An 18,344-nucleotide genomic window follows, 5' to 3' on the forward strand; every position below is an offset into this window, starting at 1 on the left:
GTCAAATAATTAATGAATAAATATGAATGAAATCAATGTACGTGTGAAAATATGAACATAATAATCTAAATCCGAGGCAATACAAGGAAACAATAAAAAAAAGTAAATTACTAATGAACCAAACCAGGCAAATAACAAACAAACAATTATAGTTTCAATAATTTTAAAAAATATCTAAAATATAAAACATAAACATAAACTTTCTAAACTCTAAAATACAAACTTAAAACATAAAAATAACACAAAATAGCGATTAGCACATATGTTTAACAATAACAAATAACTTTAGCAAAGTAAGGATAAAAAATGATTACTTTATAAAAACTCAACACAAAACACATTACACATTGAGCGTTGCTTAATACATCATAAAAAAGCTAAATCAGTAGCTTAATCAGCCAAAATAGAATTAAATTGCACAAATATAGCACAATTAATGAAAGTAATCTAACCCACAGCAACAGAAAAGTTAAAAGTTTTAATTTTTTTTTAAGATCAATAGTACATCAGAAAATGGCTATCTAAAATTATAAATCCTCAAAAACTGAAAAAAAACTGAAAATACATCGTCAAAGCTAAAACGTTCCTGAAACATTTAAACATCCATTTATCAAACGGCAAATGGAGCCAATCCTATGACCAAGTCGCACCAAGACAATGAACCCACCCTGGTGGCAATCACTTGGGTAATTAACTCGGCCACATAAAGAACATTACCCGCGCATCCCCATCAACAGCATCCAGCCACTTGATCGCAAGGACACAGAACGGCACATTCGCACCAGACGAGCGCGTTCGATGACATGAGGGGGCATACAATGTGGCCGCGAGGGATTGCTTTGTTTATTCGTAAAACCTGCTCGCCGATGCTGCCCGCGACTGTTAATTGGCAAACACTCGCGAATATATGTGACTGCTGCAGCTGCCTGTTCTCTCCCACCAACACCAGGACACATTTCCCTTCACACGCTCCACCCAGAAGGATGCTGCACACAACACAACACCCTTCGAGGTTATGACCTGTGGTGCACTTTTCTCCCGTGGCGTAAAGCGCCCTCCCGCAATGGGGAAAATGGCAATGGGTCGATTGAAATGTTTCAATGATAAACGTCTTTGTCCACTAGGAACCTCGGGATGTATGCCGGCGCGGGGGGTTGGATCCAGTTTCGGGCGAGAATAAACAGCAAGGCGCTGTGAACAAATAAGAACAGCATGAGCGCCCGGCGGACGCGACCTGGGAACTGAGCACCATTAAACACGCCCGGTCACACTTGCTAAAAACGATGCACTTCCGGCATAGTAGCGTGGATGTATAAAAAATAAAACAACCGGCGGGAGAATTGACGTCTAACGTTTTTTTGTAGCTGCCAACAAGCTGAAAGTGTACGGCCATGATGAGGAAGAACGAATCATTCCAGTCGCCGGCTGGTTTATTTTGCAACCAACTCGATGGGGATACTAGGGAGGAGGCAAACGCAGCGGGCAATAATACGGTTGCCCATTAATCATACTTTTCATTCAATTTCGTTCGGTTTGCGCACGAGAAAATCACCATCGGAAGAAGGACAACGCAGCACAGGAAGGGGTAGGGGGTGGAGGAAATGACAGTTTCCGTACCGCTGAGAGCATTGCACTGTCTGGTACGGTGACGATATGGTCGGGTTTTATTCATTTTATTTTATTTAAATGTGTAGCATCAACAGCGAACCTTCTCCCCTCCTTTCTGTTGCTTTGTGTGAAAACGATTTAAAGTTAATCGATGGATTGCATTTTATTTACCAAGGGCATGATGATCCATTTATTAAAGCAAGGCAAACGCAGCGGCTTAGTACTTAGTAAATAAACTTTTACTGTTTAAAATGAAAAAAATAATCCGAATAGTTTAGTAAAGGCAATCACGTTTTAATGTCTAAAAACATCACTTGTAACCAACAAAACTAGCCATGTTATGACACAATAGACCTTACAAAAAGTTTTAAATACTCTAGATACATTAAAAAATTGTGTAAATCTTCTTAAAATGGTTGAGATTTAAACAATCTCATCCCTTGAGCCAAAAATGCAATATTGTCAAACAAATTGCATAAATGTAGGCGTTTTATTTTATTCATATGGGGTTTAGTACTGTCCAGGTTCGTTTGTTGTATTATTAACATTTAATTAATAAAACTAAATAAACGTTTATTTTATTACGCATAATGTACAACGGCGAACTGGCTAGGGCTTCAATGATCCTGTTAGTTCGATGTGGAAGGCGTATAATGAAGTTAATCATCTGTTTGTATGTGGCATTATTTTGCAATCATTCAAAATCCAGCTAAGATTTGGACTCTAACTGCAACTACAACCGCGTGTGATTGATAGTGTAAGACCCTAGTTTAAGATACTTCACCGAGATCTCTGTTATTAATTTAATCTAAAAAAATAATAATAATCTCTTGACAATTGCGCGCATTGCATACATTTAGGCGTTAAAAAAGACCAGAGGAGATGATGAGTTAGCTATCTTATTATTCAACCTACATTTCACCGTCATTAAGAAACAAAACATTTCAGTGATGGATTTTATCAAACATTATTTGACCAATTAAAAAAAATACTTAAGACCATACGATGTCATTTGATAAAAAAACACTGTGTATGCATTTAGAACTAATTCAAAAGCCTACAAAGATAAAAAAAAAACAATTAATGAAGTAATCGGAGCTAAGAAAACGAATTAAAGAACACCAAGGCAAAGAGTTGCAAATTGGTGCGAAACTAAGGGCAATTATGCAGCTTTTTGTAACAAAAACAAAAAAATACTCCAACATGGTCAACCTAAAGCAACGCCACTTATAAACGATAAATCGCACCTTTGCACCCAATTATTTAGACTTCTCGCCGAACCCTAATTGACGACAGTCTTTTAAAGTATACGACCAGCATACGGAGCAAAAAACAGGCGCGGGATGAAAAAGCAGAAAAAATAACTGGAACAATAAAGTCGACACCGTGCGTTGTAACAGCCCGATAACAAATCACTCTCATTTACAAAAAAAAACCTGACCTGCGGGTTGCAACTTATTTTTTGCCCTCTTCACGCACATTCTTGTTGTGCCGATTCTGTTTTGTTTTTGGGGTTTTTTGCATTAAGCAGTCAGCAACCCATCCATCTAAGCTGCAAAGGAACTGCACTGGAAAATTAATCGTAGACCCAATTAAATGAGCGTGATTGTTTGCAATCTCGAATAAAAATCGGATAAAAAAGAATATTTTAGCTTGCTTCCTATCGACGAAAGGATAAAACGGAGCAGCACACAATCACCATCGTGAATATGTTCATTAGAATTTAATTGGCCCCATTTTCGCTACTCCTTTCACCTTCATTTTGCATTTGACCTTGGTAACATTCTAAGAAAACCGGGCCATTACATAATCCTATTCAAGTGACAGGTGGATTGACTCCTACAAACCGGATTGTGGATCGTTTTCTAAACTGTATTACATTGGCTTTACTAAAAACTACGAATATTTTGCAAAGCAAAACGGAGATAAAAAAAAACCCCAAAATGACGCAAAGCAAGTTGAACTGAAATTTCGATCATAAATCTTAAGCCAGCTTTACCATCATCTTTTTTCTCTAATACCATGCCACTACTGGTTAGGCGGTCTATTTACAAAGATTTATTTTTTAGCATATTTTCACTTCGCCCACTTCGCACCACGGGTGCAAAAGTCCCCTGGAATCTTTTGATACCTTCCCTGCTCTTAGGGCCAAAACGAAAATATTTTTTAAATGGTACACAATCTAATTCAACACAAGAACAGTGTTGAATGTTGAATTCTTTCTCCCTCTTCGTTCGTTCGTAGAGCACATACACATGCAATATGGTCTTGCAAATAGTTGTATTTACATTATGCTTCACAGCAAATCTTTTTCTCCACTTTCGTTTTAGAGGCCAGCCCTTTCGTGACCGGTAGGCATTAGCGAGACGCCGCTCCAAATTGTTCTTATTTAATTTCCTTTCCGAACGAACAACAGCGCCCAACCCGGCGGGAAGGTGAACATGATCACTATAAATTAGTATTATCGTGACTGCCAAGAGGATGGTAAATAGCTACGGGTGAGGTAGGATAGTTACTTGTTTTATAGCCATTTTTTCAGGAGTTCTACGGAATAATTTTCACTCAAAATCAGTTAAGCTTTTTTTTGGTAAAAAAAAACTTCTTTTTATCGTGGTTCAAATCATTGATTAAATTATGGAAAATAAGCATATAAAAGCGCAGACTGCTCCCGTTGACGTTTTTACGGCGCCTACATTTATACACAACCTGTTATAATTAATTTGTGTTTTAATTTAATTTAATCAATCATTTGATATAAATGAATCAAATAAAGAAATAATTTAAAACGAATGTTTAAAATAACATATAGCATTTAATCATTCAATTAACATTTAATTTAATTTAAGAAAAGAAATACAATTAACTCTGTCTACACCTACTAGATCTATATTGCACTGAGCTTTGAGTGAAAAAACGCCTAAATGTATGCACAACATTGATCAATTGACATTGTAACGATTTTTGTCTCAAATAGTGGATTAAAACGAACTTTAAAAATAAAAATTAACAAGTTATGGCGTTCTGCGACATAAAATATGGAAAACATATTTCCATACTCTGAATGGCATTATTTACAGTTGTGTTTCTCAGGCAGCTAGGTTACCTTTGCCTTAAAAAAAATCACTCACGCGCATTTGCAAACACAAAACCAAAACAAAACTCATACAAATGCATCCCACACATTCCTCCGGCAATTGTGAGTAAACATCTATGGCCACAATAGATTAGCTATCGATTAAATCATCGATTAAAGGGCCTCACAACCGCCCGGACTCATTATTCATTCTCACGACACACATTCACACGTAACAAAAGGCGCGTGTGCCTACCGACAGAGATGAAGCGAGCGGATTCTGTCTATAACGCACTCAACACAGCAACGCCAACCACCGCACACCAAACACACAGGCAAGATTCAACTCGATCACTACTCGATCGTAGCCCCGTGTGCCTGACACGCAGTGCAGCAGTGCATCTTGAATGCATAATTCACTCGCCTGCCACCCGTCTCAGCGAGCAGCTACCCCCGCTGCCAAACGGCTAATCGATGCAGTTCCATGTCAGTGACAGAATCCCCAGTAAGCACAACCCCTGGGAGAGATTCCGGAGGGACGCATCGGGAAACGGACGGAGTGTGACAATAGCAGTAAGACCACCCCTACTATGGCCGGACCCCACTCCTGGGATAACTGCATCCAAACGGCTTGGGGACAAGCGAAGCAAACGACCCGCAACCGAACACACACGTAGGAAGGAAGTGTGGTTCCGCATGCATTGCGTAATGTAACTGCGGCCGAATGCATCTGTATTGTTGAGCGGGGTTTGCCTCCGATTGAGCTTTACGAGGGCAATAATACAATAACCAGTGGTAGGAGAAGATGGGGCCAAATGGGCAAGCAAACGAAGTAATGAAGCTGGTGTATTCAATTCTATTGATGGTGTTTAGTTTACACCGTTTGACAAATGTAATTAAACTCAGTTATGAGGGTTTTTATAATCAAAACACATGTTGCTAGTGTTCATTTTATTTATTAATAATTACTCATTCTTGAGTGAAATATATAAATCTAGCGGCGTTATCTAAGAACTGACCATTACTTAACTTTTTTGTGATTTAAATAACTATTTTTAAACATAAATGTACAACGATATCTAATGTGGCCACTTTACGCCATCTTCTCCTTTACAAATATATCAATTGCTATGTACGCTTAGCACTATCAGGCCAAATGTACATGTGCAGGGAAAAAAAGGTGAAAGAATGAATAATTTGAATTCACTTAAAATACTAGTAAAATAATTACATCGCAGAATCATCGAATATATCTTAGACCAATATAAAACCAGCATATTCAAATATGTAAAGGATTTTCGAAGTAACTTTCGAATGCGTACATCATTATTCACCACCTTAAAGATGTTTTTAAACAGCTGTCAAATAATTGATTTGCATCCTAATAAAATTTCAACTCTTACGTATGATTTTCAACGTACCACAAAGAACTGCCAAACTTAATCCAGCTTGAGACGTGTTGAAAATCATGTGGAAGATCTGAAACATTATTGTGATGCAAATACAACATTTGACAGATGTTGAAAAACATCTCGCAATCAATGTAAAATGTTGTAGACATTCGAAAGCATCAACGTACTTGAAGTATATCTCCATACATTCTGAAACCATTTAAGAATTTACTGCGAAGGTTTGAAAAGTTATTTGCTAAAGCTACGATCTGAACAACCCATAATGTTTATTTAAATAAAACTGAAAACAATATTGTCTTACAGGGTTTTCCAAGTCAGTTTCGAATGTAAACATTGTTATTCATCGCATCCAAGATGTTTTTCAACAGCTGTCAAATGGTTTATTTGCTTCAAAATGAAATTTCAGTTTCAACACATGATATTCAAAACATAACAAAGAACTGTCAAACTCAATCCAGCTTGAGTCGTGTTGAAAATCATGTTGAAGAAATTAAAAATTTTGCGATGGAAATGAAATGTCAGATTGATGTGGATTAACATCTTGCACGCGGTGAATAACAATGTTTACATTAGAAAGTGACCTGGAAAACCCTTCAAGACCAAATAAGAAATGACAAACAGCTTGTAACAAGCTTCATGTAAGTAATTTAAATAATTTTATAAGTGACCTAATTCCAATCATTGAAAAAATAATACTTTTGAGCCAAAAATGCTGAAAACATACACACTTCCTCCGTCCCAGTATGATATTCTACGTCACGACAGTTCTGTGGCACACACAAGCGAGAAAATCCATTTTCTCGACGCAATTGCGCGCGCGTTCAATGAAATCCAATTGATACACAGCGAGAAAGAGAGAGAGAAAAATAAAGCAATACACTCCACAAATCGTTCAAACGTTTTTCAACCCTGTCCACTCAAGTGTGAAGAAGGTCCGGAGAAGGTAGCAGGTGGGGAGTAAAGCAAAGTTTGACAACACAAAACAGCTGGTAGCAGCAACCTGCTAGCCCTTGCACAGCAACACCATCCGAAACCACCACAAACACACACACACACACATGGAGAAGCCATAATGGGTTTAGTGTAACATTCAGCCAGCCTCACACAACCACTTAGTCGAGAGTCGTGCTTCGCACACCGGCCACCAGATGGCGGTGCGTGTGGACCGATGGGAGCGAACGCGCGCGCCATTGCTCTCCAAAATTCTCGCACCCGACCCGAAAAATCGAATTGAAGCGAGACGGCAACAATAATAATAACAAACGTACTGCGCAGCTTCAGATTTTTCACAACCGCGCACGCACACCCAACGTCTCGCTCGCGGTTCGCTTTGTCGCTCGGAAACAGTGCTAAATTTCCCGCACGCCAAAAAGGGAAAACCCCAAAATCAGGTCCGGTCAATGTATGGAGTTGACATTCACACAGTTTTTGTGCTCCTGTGTTTTGATTTTTTGAGGCCACCGGGAACGTCGGCCCCTAGGACTCTCTGCGATTGTTTGTTTCCTTTTTTGTAACACGTCCCTTTATATTTTGAGTGCGACGGTGTTGGTGAGATGGGAAAACTGGCACACACAGGATACAAGATGGAAAGCACGGTTGAGAAATGCATTTTGGGAGAAATAGGACCTGAGAGGGATTAATTTCATTTTTTTATATAATTTTTGATAATGTTAATTTATTAATCGAAATTATCAAAGGTTACAACAGTTAAAAATAAATTAATAAATTCTAAATTTGAGCAAACAGATGGTATGTAGGCTTGAACCCTTCCCAGCCAAATTGGATCACAATATTTACATCGTTGCTTTTAAATCACAACAACGCAATTTCTGAGCCTCTCTCAGCAGGAGAGCAGAAGGGCAGATATTGTGCTCACTCCACGTTTATAAGGGACAACAACAATTGAAGAATATCTCCATGAAATGCAAGACAATCTAACCAATAATCTTCTTTAATTCATTCAAAAAGGACTTATAAACAGCTTTTATTCTGAAAAATAGATATCTTAAAATAACCATTTGTTTTTTCTACAGCTGTTTTTGGCGTAAACATTTGCATAACGCTATCGAAAACAAGTAGGGCCTACAACACACCTTGCCTTGTTTCCCTCACGGGCGAGCGAAGAGAGATTTTCCAGTAATTGAGAAGCATCCTTCATCCCTTAGCAAAAGAGCAAAAGAAGAACTGCAGCACAGGGCTGAGCGAGCGAATGCGAGAGAGAGAATCACAAACGAAAAACTGTGTTTTCGTCCCCCGTGAGCTGGAAAATGTTTACAAACAAAACGCATTTACGCACCACAACAGCCATTAATTGCGAAACGGCGCCGATTGGGAAATAGAGCACACCCCGACCATTATGACTTGATAACGACAATGCATAAAATCGGGGATAATGATGTGATGTGTGTTTTGGATCCGGGTTTTAATGGCTGTAACAGACGCTTGCTGTGATTTTCTTTGGGAAGGAAAACAAACATTTAGTACATAGAATCAAGCAGCATTATTGTGATTGAATCGTCCACCGCTGTTTATTTTACAAACGTCACTGTCAACGGTTATCTGCCAGCAGCAATCAGGCGCCAGCCATAATAATGCCATTTATAATTCAACAACGGCACACGACGTTATGCTCGGCTTACCTGTGCAGTTTTCCAGCAAGATTTTCCAACGGGATTCCGACAGGAGATTGACGATTACACGTGACCGAAAGCGGGGCACGGACAAAGGCGCCAAAGGGAAGCAATTGGGGTACGTGTCCTGGGAAATCGGAAGGCTATCCAGGAAATCGATCGCCTCACAGCCTGAAGGCCCCCCTCGGGGTTTCTTATCGATTTTTCCACATTATTTGTGTCGTTGGTTTTCCACCACTGCTCCCCCGCCCGGGGAAAAAGCAATTCCAATAGTTCTCACAGCTGTGATTTCGCACTGGAACTGTCGAGCGAAGTTGCAGTAAAAAGGAGAACCGTTTCTATGCACCGTTTCTGCGATAGTTTCCTTTCCTCTCTGCCTGAACCTAGCGCCCTTGTCCACTTATCCAGTGTATTGATTTGTAGTATTATCAAGCGTTCTGTCTCCCGGCAGCTACCAGACGAGAAAATTATACAGATAACAATTGAATCTCAATCATCGAAAGTCAATCTAGTAGGGCAGATAAAAGGGGAATTGGCTTTTATGAAAGAGATGATTGCTGTCAACAATCGATTCCACGAAACCAATGCAATAAGTTCAAGGCAAATCTGAACGCTTCATGGTAAGCGTTAAATTAGCATACTTGTGATTTATACAGCAAAATATGACAGATCTCTCTTAGGGGGTAAAAAAAGGAAATTTTTAGCTAAGTAAGGACGTTATGCATTGCAACGTGCATACATTTAGGCGTAAATTTTAAGCAATCAATATTGCTTTAGCAGAGATATCTTGATCAGTCTAAAGGCTTATTATTACAACTTACAATTGGTTTACCATTTTTTTAGTATATTAATGTAAGAAGTAATATTTAAGAGCAATAAAATTTGATGGATACTTTTCTAATTTCTTGTAAGAAATATTTTTATATGTAAGTAAATAAGCGAATTATGCTCAATTATTTAAATTTGCATTCAATTTAATTTCTTGAAGCTACGACCTGAAGCTCCTGAAGGATTATCCCATGGTTAATCTCCAAAAAATACCTTGTAGTAACTTAACGACTGTAGCTCGAAGCAAAGCGCCGGAAGTTATACAATTGGTACAACAAAATCCACTAAATTAACAACCAGACGGATTCCTACCCCCAAAAACCTGTTACTTTTAATGAAAAATTCAAAAGAAGAAGAAGAAGAAGAAGTAGAAGAAGAAGAAGAAGAAGAAGAAGAAGAAGAAGAAGAAGAAGAAGAAGAAGAAGAAGAAGAAGAAGAAGAAGCTCGAAAGAAACAAGTTCTTGCCAATTTTTTGGATCATAGCCAAACAATTTAAAATGTCCAAACAGAGCAAGATATTAAAAAGCATGAAGAACACCAAATACCTCTCTAGAACTCAATAAGTACTCTTACTTACAAAACAATACAGTTTCCCCGGTTTATGATACCGCTTCAAGAGTTAAGGCAAGTGCGTCACGTTCAAATTGTTCCAATTCTGGGAACTTTATTTCGCAGCACTAGGCACCACCCAACGTTTACGGGCGGGCGAAATGAAAAATCGAATAGCAAAGAATGCTTACATCTGGCCATATTTCTTTGTTTCCCGAAGCGACGAGCATAATTTCGCACTCACCCCGCGTTTTGCAAATACTCTGTGTGCGTGTGTCGAACCACTAGAGAGGAGGATAGAACGGAACACTGCTTAAGCAACCGGATTCGACGAATCCTGCTCGGCATAAATATTCATTTGATTACATCGGGAAAACGAGCACTAAAGCGCTCGCACCAGCGCTGAAACGTTGATTTTCCAAACATTCGCGTACTACTCGCGTGCATTACTATATTCAGATTGATGGCTGACACTCGCTGAAGCACGTGGAGAATGTAAAGTTCTTTCTGTTGGGTCAATTACGTCGTAAACTATGCAGAAGCAGGTTTCCCTCGAACGAGTGCTAGCAATGGTTTGCTTTTCCGGATGTTGTTACAAGCATGATAGTATTTTTAGAATAAATGGATATCGGAACTTACCTTAAGCCTTTCCCACTTCAAGAACATTCGACTGCTGATTGATTGATGGTTTGTTCTTTAAACGCGATCACCCAACACGCACTAATGAAGCAAACGATTGCACTGCTTCACACCCTTCCCAACTAACCACAGCTTGGCTCAATCAAACGAAAGCTTAACTAACCAACCTGACCCACCACACCGATAAACGATCGTTTTTCCCCCCTGCTGCAATTCAAACACTTTACTCATTCACGCGTACCAAACAGATTGAACCTCAGTAAACAAACGCAGCTCGCTGTTTTTTTGGCCACCCTGCGCCCTGCGTGATCTTGCTACCGTTGTGTGATCTTGTGCCGAGAACTTGTGCGCGTGGCGTTGGGAAGGAACTGTAGTGATGCGTTGCACTGCTGCACAACGTTAGCGTACGCGCAATTCCTATCGCAATTCACAACAGCTGGTAAGAATTATGCAATGCCCGCCAACGCCACCCACATCGGAATCGGTTACCTAGTGGGAGGAGAGTGAGAGAGAGAGAGAGCGAGAACAAGTGCGATCAGTACATATCGAATCGTATCGGATAAGTAGCAGCTCATATGGGTTTATATAGGTGGATACACGGATCTAATTACCAAACGGCGGTCAGGTTTTGTGGTCAATTTTGTGGGATTTTTTTTATAAAGAAGATAATTTTTAGAGCATTTTTGATGTAAGATACGCCTTAGATTTGTATAATGTATATCGGAATTCACATCTTTCAAATCCAGGCAAAATAGAAAGCCGCGCTAGTTACATGGTTTAAGCTATCTATCATGATCTGAAATGATCATGTAATTCTCAACAAAACCAACTTTTTTAATAGTTGAACTTGCGAGATGATCCTATTCTTTCTTTACAGAAGTTTGAAGGCTTATTGTTTTCCATACTCCTGTGTAAACTTGGTTACCTCTTAGGAGTTCCTCATCTTTTGTATAATAACCTTAACAATGGTTTCAGATAGACATCCTGCAGATCAACTACAACAGATCATTCCTATTCTATTTCACATTGCTTTTCACAGTAGATTTCACAATTCACAAATTCACTTTCAAATTCAAATTCAATTCACAAATATACGTGAATCTCGCCTGATATTGGCTAAAATGTTTTAAGTTTAATGTGGTAAATATTCAAAACAAAAAAACAGATGTTGTTCTCCAGAAGTCTTTTTGAACTAATTATTGTGAGTTTTTTTCATTCTTGGGGAACTATAGACCAGGTTTCCCTTACTTAATGTCGCCTGAAAAAGTCTTTAGTACTCATGAAAATTAATTTTGGATCAATTGATCAATTCAATTCGAAGAAGCGTTGCCGAACTAACGGTAGCAAAAACTTGGGTTTTCTTCACAGGCTCATTTGATGGTCTGATATTGTCAAAACGATGATGGTCAAAACGGAGTACATAGTGTCAATATGGCCGAGAAAATCAAAATCAACCGATGCATCATTTCCATCAGACATTGTGCGCTATTATGTATGAGCTGGCCCTGAACTAGAGACATATTTCCCATGCCTAGGTTTGGGCCTATCCCAATCGTAATAAGCTCAGTGTTCGTTCAATACTCTCTAACTACTAGGAGGATATTAAATCCAGCCGAAATATAGTTCAGTCTTGTCGATGCATTAACTCCATTCCAAAAAAGCCATGACAGAAAAAGAATACATATAACATTGGCTTGCGGATTGCATACATCCAGGAAGAATGACTCAGGAAATATTATCCTAATTTCGTATTTTGTATTTATTTAATTAAGTCATCTAGAGGCTTAAATGAACCTACATAGCCATACTTAAGACTAATTCTTATTCTGTTAAGAACTAATCAGTGCTGGTCAAAAGGTTACATGTAAAATCATCTTTAATTTTCCATAGTTCATATGAAAATCTACGCTATTACCTAAAGCGTTACAGGATCTACTCATTCTGGACAGTGGGTCTCTTGAGCCTTACACTGTGGAGGAGAAGTCAGCTACTAACAACGGTCTAGGTCTAAGTCTGAGTGACTCTTCTAATCATGGATGATAAATAAAAAGTTGTAAATCGTTAAGAAAAATAGTGGGAATAGTTCAGGCCTTGAGAAAAATGATAAAAATAATACAATCTAAAGAAATCAGGGATGATAAGACCACAAAAATTCACAATCAAATGTAGTGTGTGCCTCGAAACGCTTATATACGAGAGATATTTGGACAACTTGGGGCCTCTTTATTGGGGCCTCTAGACAATAGAAAAAGAATAAAAGGGTACCAAAACAAGTCGAAATGGTGGAAAAGACTTTTAGCATGCTGATCTAGCAGATATTTCTTATCAAGGATGCCCTAAAAAGGACGTTACTGTTGGGTAGAAGAACTCAGCGACCTCCATGTCTACTACGATACGGCCCATCAAGTATCCATTATCAATTCTCAACCATCTTTTCATCCATTTTCCGGTGTAATTTCTGTAATGTACTTACTTGCTCATTTACAATGCAGTCCCAATGACGAATGTCGAGTATTTCATTATCGGCAACACGGCGCGAGTGGACCAGAACATTCTTTCACCACCTTTCTGCCTACCGATGCACGGGGTTTTCCCAACAAAAACCGTGATGCAAGGTTTTCCCCCACAGCAAACTGCCCCTACCGACACACAGACACATGCATGCATGTAAAAAACCCACTGACCAATGGAACCACTTGGGTTGGAAAATTGCACTTTCCACAGGTTCAACGCAGGTTCGGGCCGTTCACTTTCGCTGCTCCATAAACCTTGCCCCAATCTTGGGCCAAGAACAATCGGCCAGTTTTTCCCTCCGCTGCCACCACTGCGGCCCCACTACACCACTACACTCCCTCACTGCCACCCTTTCAGCGCTGGCGACCGTCTGTCTGTCTCTTGCCGTTTTTCGTCCCCACACACACACACACGCACGCACGCTCGCACAGGGTTCGCGGATATCTTTTCCTCCTCTGACCATCAACCATCGATTACAGCACAACATAGAACACCCGCACGCACGCACGCAGCCCTACTTGGATTAGAGTGTTTTCGTTTTGCAATTGTTTCGATGTTCGCCACTTGCTGGCACTTTCTTCTGCCTGCTAAACACCTTCCCGTCCAGCTACCACCACGTTCGCTGACAATCGTTCACTTTACAACGCGGCACGGCTTCGTCGGAGAAAGGATTTTTTAGCGGACAAAACACACAAATTGCGTGTTTGGTTTTCGGTGTCCCAGCGAGAAACTACTACACCGCTGCTGCTGCTGCGGCTGTTTTGGAACCCTCCGCGGTGCTCGCTCTCGATGGAGCAACAGAGCGCGCGAGCGAGTGGGAGAGAGATACGACGGAGAGCAAATACACGCACACTCACACGCGCGCATAGGCACATTTTGATTCTTACCCTTTCCCATACACACTCACACGCAAACATGCTTCCCAATACACTGCCACGGCGTGCAGGACGCACGGATGGGTGAGCTGAACACTACAAAGGGAGGTGATTGTGTGCGTGACGCATCCGTGGCGAGAAAATGCTCCGTAAAAATGTAAACAAATAAAGAAAGGCTTTGATATTCGCACAGCTGCAAACCTATAAAAACCGGGATTGTTTATAGATAAGATTATCGCATCAGTTATTTAAAGATAAAACAATGTAAATAATTGCTTCAAAAACACCGCCTCACTCATGTAAAGATGCGGACCAAGGAAAAAAAAACGACTCAAACTATATGAAAGCGAAAACGATAACACAATACATTTGTTATTGTTGCTGTCTCGCTTTGGTACGTTGTATTGAAGGGTAGTTGAACACTTTTAATTTAAACCAACACTATCCCAGCAACAGTTCGGTATAAATGTTGGAATTCATGGGAGTTCTTAAAGAAAATTATTAAAAAAAAAAACAAACAAGTCTTGATTTTACTAGATACGGCCGAAACCGCAATAATATTAATTAAAATAAAACAAACTAAACTTTCAAACATATATTTTTTCTCAGATGTACCAAACCAAGAGGAACACGTTCTTTAGTAGTGGCGGGAGGTCGGAATCGGACCTACCCGATTCCAATTCCGTGTTCGCAATCAATCCCGGAGTGGATTCCGGTGTGGGAATAAATTCTAATTCCGATGCTGGAATTGATTCCGATTCTGGAACCGATTCCGGAGACGATTCCCGAGCCGATTCCCGAGCCGATTCCGGAGTTGGATACAGAATCGATTCTGGAATCGGAATCGGCTCCAGGAACAGAATAGGGTTTGGAATCGGAATCGACCTGGGAATCCCAATTTGTTTCGATAACGGAATCAGAATTGACTCCAGAATTGGAATTAATTCTGGAATGAGAATCAGCTCTTGAATTGAAATAAGAATTATGAGAAGCGAAATCAGTCCGAACATCTCCAAGAGAATGGATCGTTTACAAGTAAATTTTGATTCTTTGCGCCTAGCATCATTGCATCAAAATGTCAATTCTTATGGAGATGCCGACTACGATTTCGAAGCCAATTCTGATTTAGGAGCCAATTCCGATTCCAGAGCCGATTTCGATTTCGGAACCAATTCAGATTCCGCAGCCGATTCCGGAGTCGATTCCGAAATCGAATCTGGAACTGATCCGAACCTAATATCCGGAATCGATTCCAAAAACTGCGGAGCTGGCCGGATTCGATTCCGACGAAAACTTCATTTTTCCCATCACTATTAATTTAGGAATGAAATAATAAAACGAAAGGATTACCAATTTGTGCAATTTGCTGTACGCTTTAATAGGAAAATGTTTAATAAATAGTAAATAATACAATTTAATAAGCAAATAAAATAATTAAAGCACAATTATCAATTAAAGTGATCAAGAGGTATAGTCATTTAGTCTAACAAGAAAAAAAGAGAAACAACAATGAGGTGTGAAAGACACAAGATATCGAAAAGTGTGACGTATCAAACAAGCAACACCATCACATAAATAGAAAAATCTCTATCTTTAAATAAAATAGCAAAATATAATAAACTTTCTCTATTTCCTTTATAACGTACAATAAATGTGCCAATTATTGTAGCAAAACAGTTAAACGAAAAGATTATAGTTAAAATATTCCATTTATTTATCCACACCTTGTGTCGCACCAATTTGCACAGGATGCACACTTTACACACGTTCTCGCGTTCAGGCAATTTGCATTTTCTTTTGCCAAGAAAATGCAAACAACCCCTTCCTTCTTCTTTCCTGCATTATCCTCTTGCTTCCAACGAATTTGTGTGTTTACTCAAGATGTATTTTTATTACATTTTCGTGTTTTGTTTATTCCTGCATAGTTTTCGCTTAACAATAGTTAGTATAGTGGGTGCATTTTTTGGGGAGAAGGGGGTGGGGGGGGGAGGGGTGTAAGAGCAGTAAGAACCAACGACACTACACACTCATCTTGCGCTAAACGAACGAAAAGCTTCTCTTACAGAGTCTATTGATTTTTCCGCTGTTGTGTCGGTGTGTATGTGTGTTACTCTCCCTCTCTCTGTCGGTTGTGTACTTTAAAAAATTACATTCCCTCCATTTGCTTTGCTTAACTAACCCTTTCTCCTTCTTATCGACACACACTCACACACACAATAGTATGTTAACGTTGCACCCTTTGTTTTCCTTTTTTCTTTTTACTGCTACACACATTTGACCAGTTATGCTGTTTCTACATTCTTTTGCACACTACTACTACTACCAACTACTACACCACACACTACCGCCGTGCAAAGTGTTTTTCGATTTCCCCATTCCCCCCGCGGAGTACTTACAACCACTAATTACTATTTAATGCTAAGCCCGGACTTTAGAAGCCCTTCGATTTACACACCTTTTACTCCTTTTTGTTTGAATTACATTACCGCTCCGGCACGATCGTTCGGCGCTCATTTTCATTGTACACTTACACACCTTTCCCTTCTCGCAACTTCAAATTTTCCGCATAATTCCACACATTTACACATCTTCTTATTCCACCACTACACACCGTACCTGGAGAGGTTGCGCATTTTTTGTTTTGTTTTTACTGTGTTTGTGCCCTTTTCTAAGCAGCGGATAAAAGAAATCTTAGTCACTAACGCCTTAGTGTGCAATTTAACCACACATTACCACGCGCTGTTTGCGGTGTGTTTGTGTGGGTTTGCTGCGCTTTAAACCAAACCGAAAAAAAGCTATATCACCCTCTCGCTTAAAATCATACAAATCCTTCCTTAAACTAAGCAGAATCAAGAAAACAATATTACATCAAACCCAATCAAAATCTAAGTGTTATTTAGTTTCGCTACACTCTATTACCTCTATCTCTCTCTTTCGCTGGCCTCTCGCTATTATCATTTATATCTATTATACACCTTTGTCCCTCTGTTTGCCGTATTTCGGGGGGTTTTGTACGCCTTCACAATTGAGATACCTTCCTGTAGCCCAAAATTGCGAACTAAAAACAAAGAAAAATGCTTGGTAGGTGTATTTTATGGCTATTATTTAAATTATGCTTCAGAGAGTTTGTCTCACCGAACAAAAAAGGATTAAGCTATACTAGGTGGTTTTGCCTTCTATTGCCCTTACTAGAACCAAAGTTAGTAGTGTTTTACTTTCTTCGTACATTTCTTTATCAAATTCTAACCCAATGGATGTATCTGCTTCTTACCCACATTTTGTTATTTAAAAAAAACAGCAACTTTTGGATGTCTGCAAACCAATTTTCTTACTTTACCCTGCTACACTGCACACAAAAGAGCGGAGGAAAAGCGCGTACGAAATCAAGTATTTAACTTAACTCATCTAACAGCTACTAAATGTGCTCTCTTTCTTTCCTTTTTTTTTGCTATGGCCACATACTAATACAGAATATGAATGATGGTGTGCGCGCACGGTAGTGTAAGGTGCGTTGAATAGGATGTTTACAATGTTTGCCACCACCCAATAATGGCATTTCCATCATTGAATGCTGTCCCTGGTGCTGTCTCTCCCTAGTGCTGTGTTTTGTGAAGCATTTGCTCTCTATGTACAACCTCTGTCTAAGCATGCAAGCACGTTACTTAGGATTAGTTACAGATAGATAGTCGAAACTTGACGTCACCCTAATGGCGCCACAATGCGGGGTTTTCTCTGTGTGCCGCTTTACTATGACACTTCGAAATCGAAAAAGAAAAACAAATCCGAAAGCTTTGTATCTTATGTACTCTCTACTTTCTCTTGCCTTTTAAATGTGAATGGTTAAGGAAAGCAAAAACGAAAAGACAGGAGAAATCTGCCAGCTTTACATTACATACAATCTGCTTTCTTCTGCACCAAGGATGGATTCGAATCGAATTGATTAATGTAGTGCCTTCCTTCCAGCCACTGCACAGAAATGTATGGCATAGGAATCGCGTTCGTATCAAAATCATTTCAAACCCGTATAAACATACTCCACCGCGGATAGGACACCACAAGCAATCAAATTTCGAAAATCCGTTTTTTTACAGATTCTTTGCTGTAATAACAATTAAAACAACCTTTCCCTTAACATCATTTTCCTGCCAGAAAAAGGATGATAATTCCCCTCGTCTGTGTCGACCGGTTCCGTACGCGTTCGTGATACATGCGAGTA

The 18,344-nt window shown here is 39.5% G+C and overlaps 1 protein-coding gene across 1 annotated transcript in view; it reads right to left on the reverse strand.

The window, feature by feature from the left end:
• Window positions 1-13,990, reverse strand: part of LOC120955199 (protein yippee-like) — a 94,448-nt gene extending 80,458 nt beyond the window's left edge. The window contains exons 1-2 of the mRNA XM_040375816.2: window positions 13,213-13,990; window positions 10,740-11,228 (exon numbers count right to left, since the gene is read on the reverse strand). The gene's annotated coding sequence lies outside the window, so the exon portion shown is untranslated. The remainder of the gene's footprint in view (window positions 1-10,739; window positions 11,229-13,212) is intronic.
• Between the last annotated feature and the right edge of the window lie 4,354 nt (window positions 13,991-18,344).

This window comes from Anopheles coluzzii, chromosome 3, assembly GCF_943734685.1.
Source record: "Anopheles coluzzii chromosome 3, AcolN3, whole genome shotgun sequence".
Taxonomy (NCBI): Eukaryota; Metazoa; Arthropoda; class Insecta; order Diptera; family Culicidae; genus Anopheles; species Anopheles coluzzii.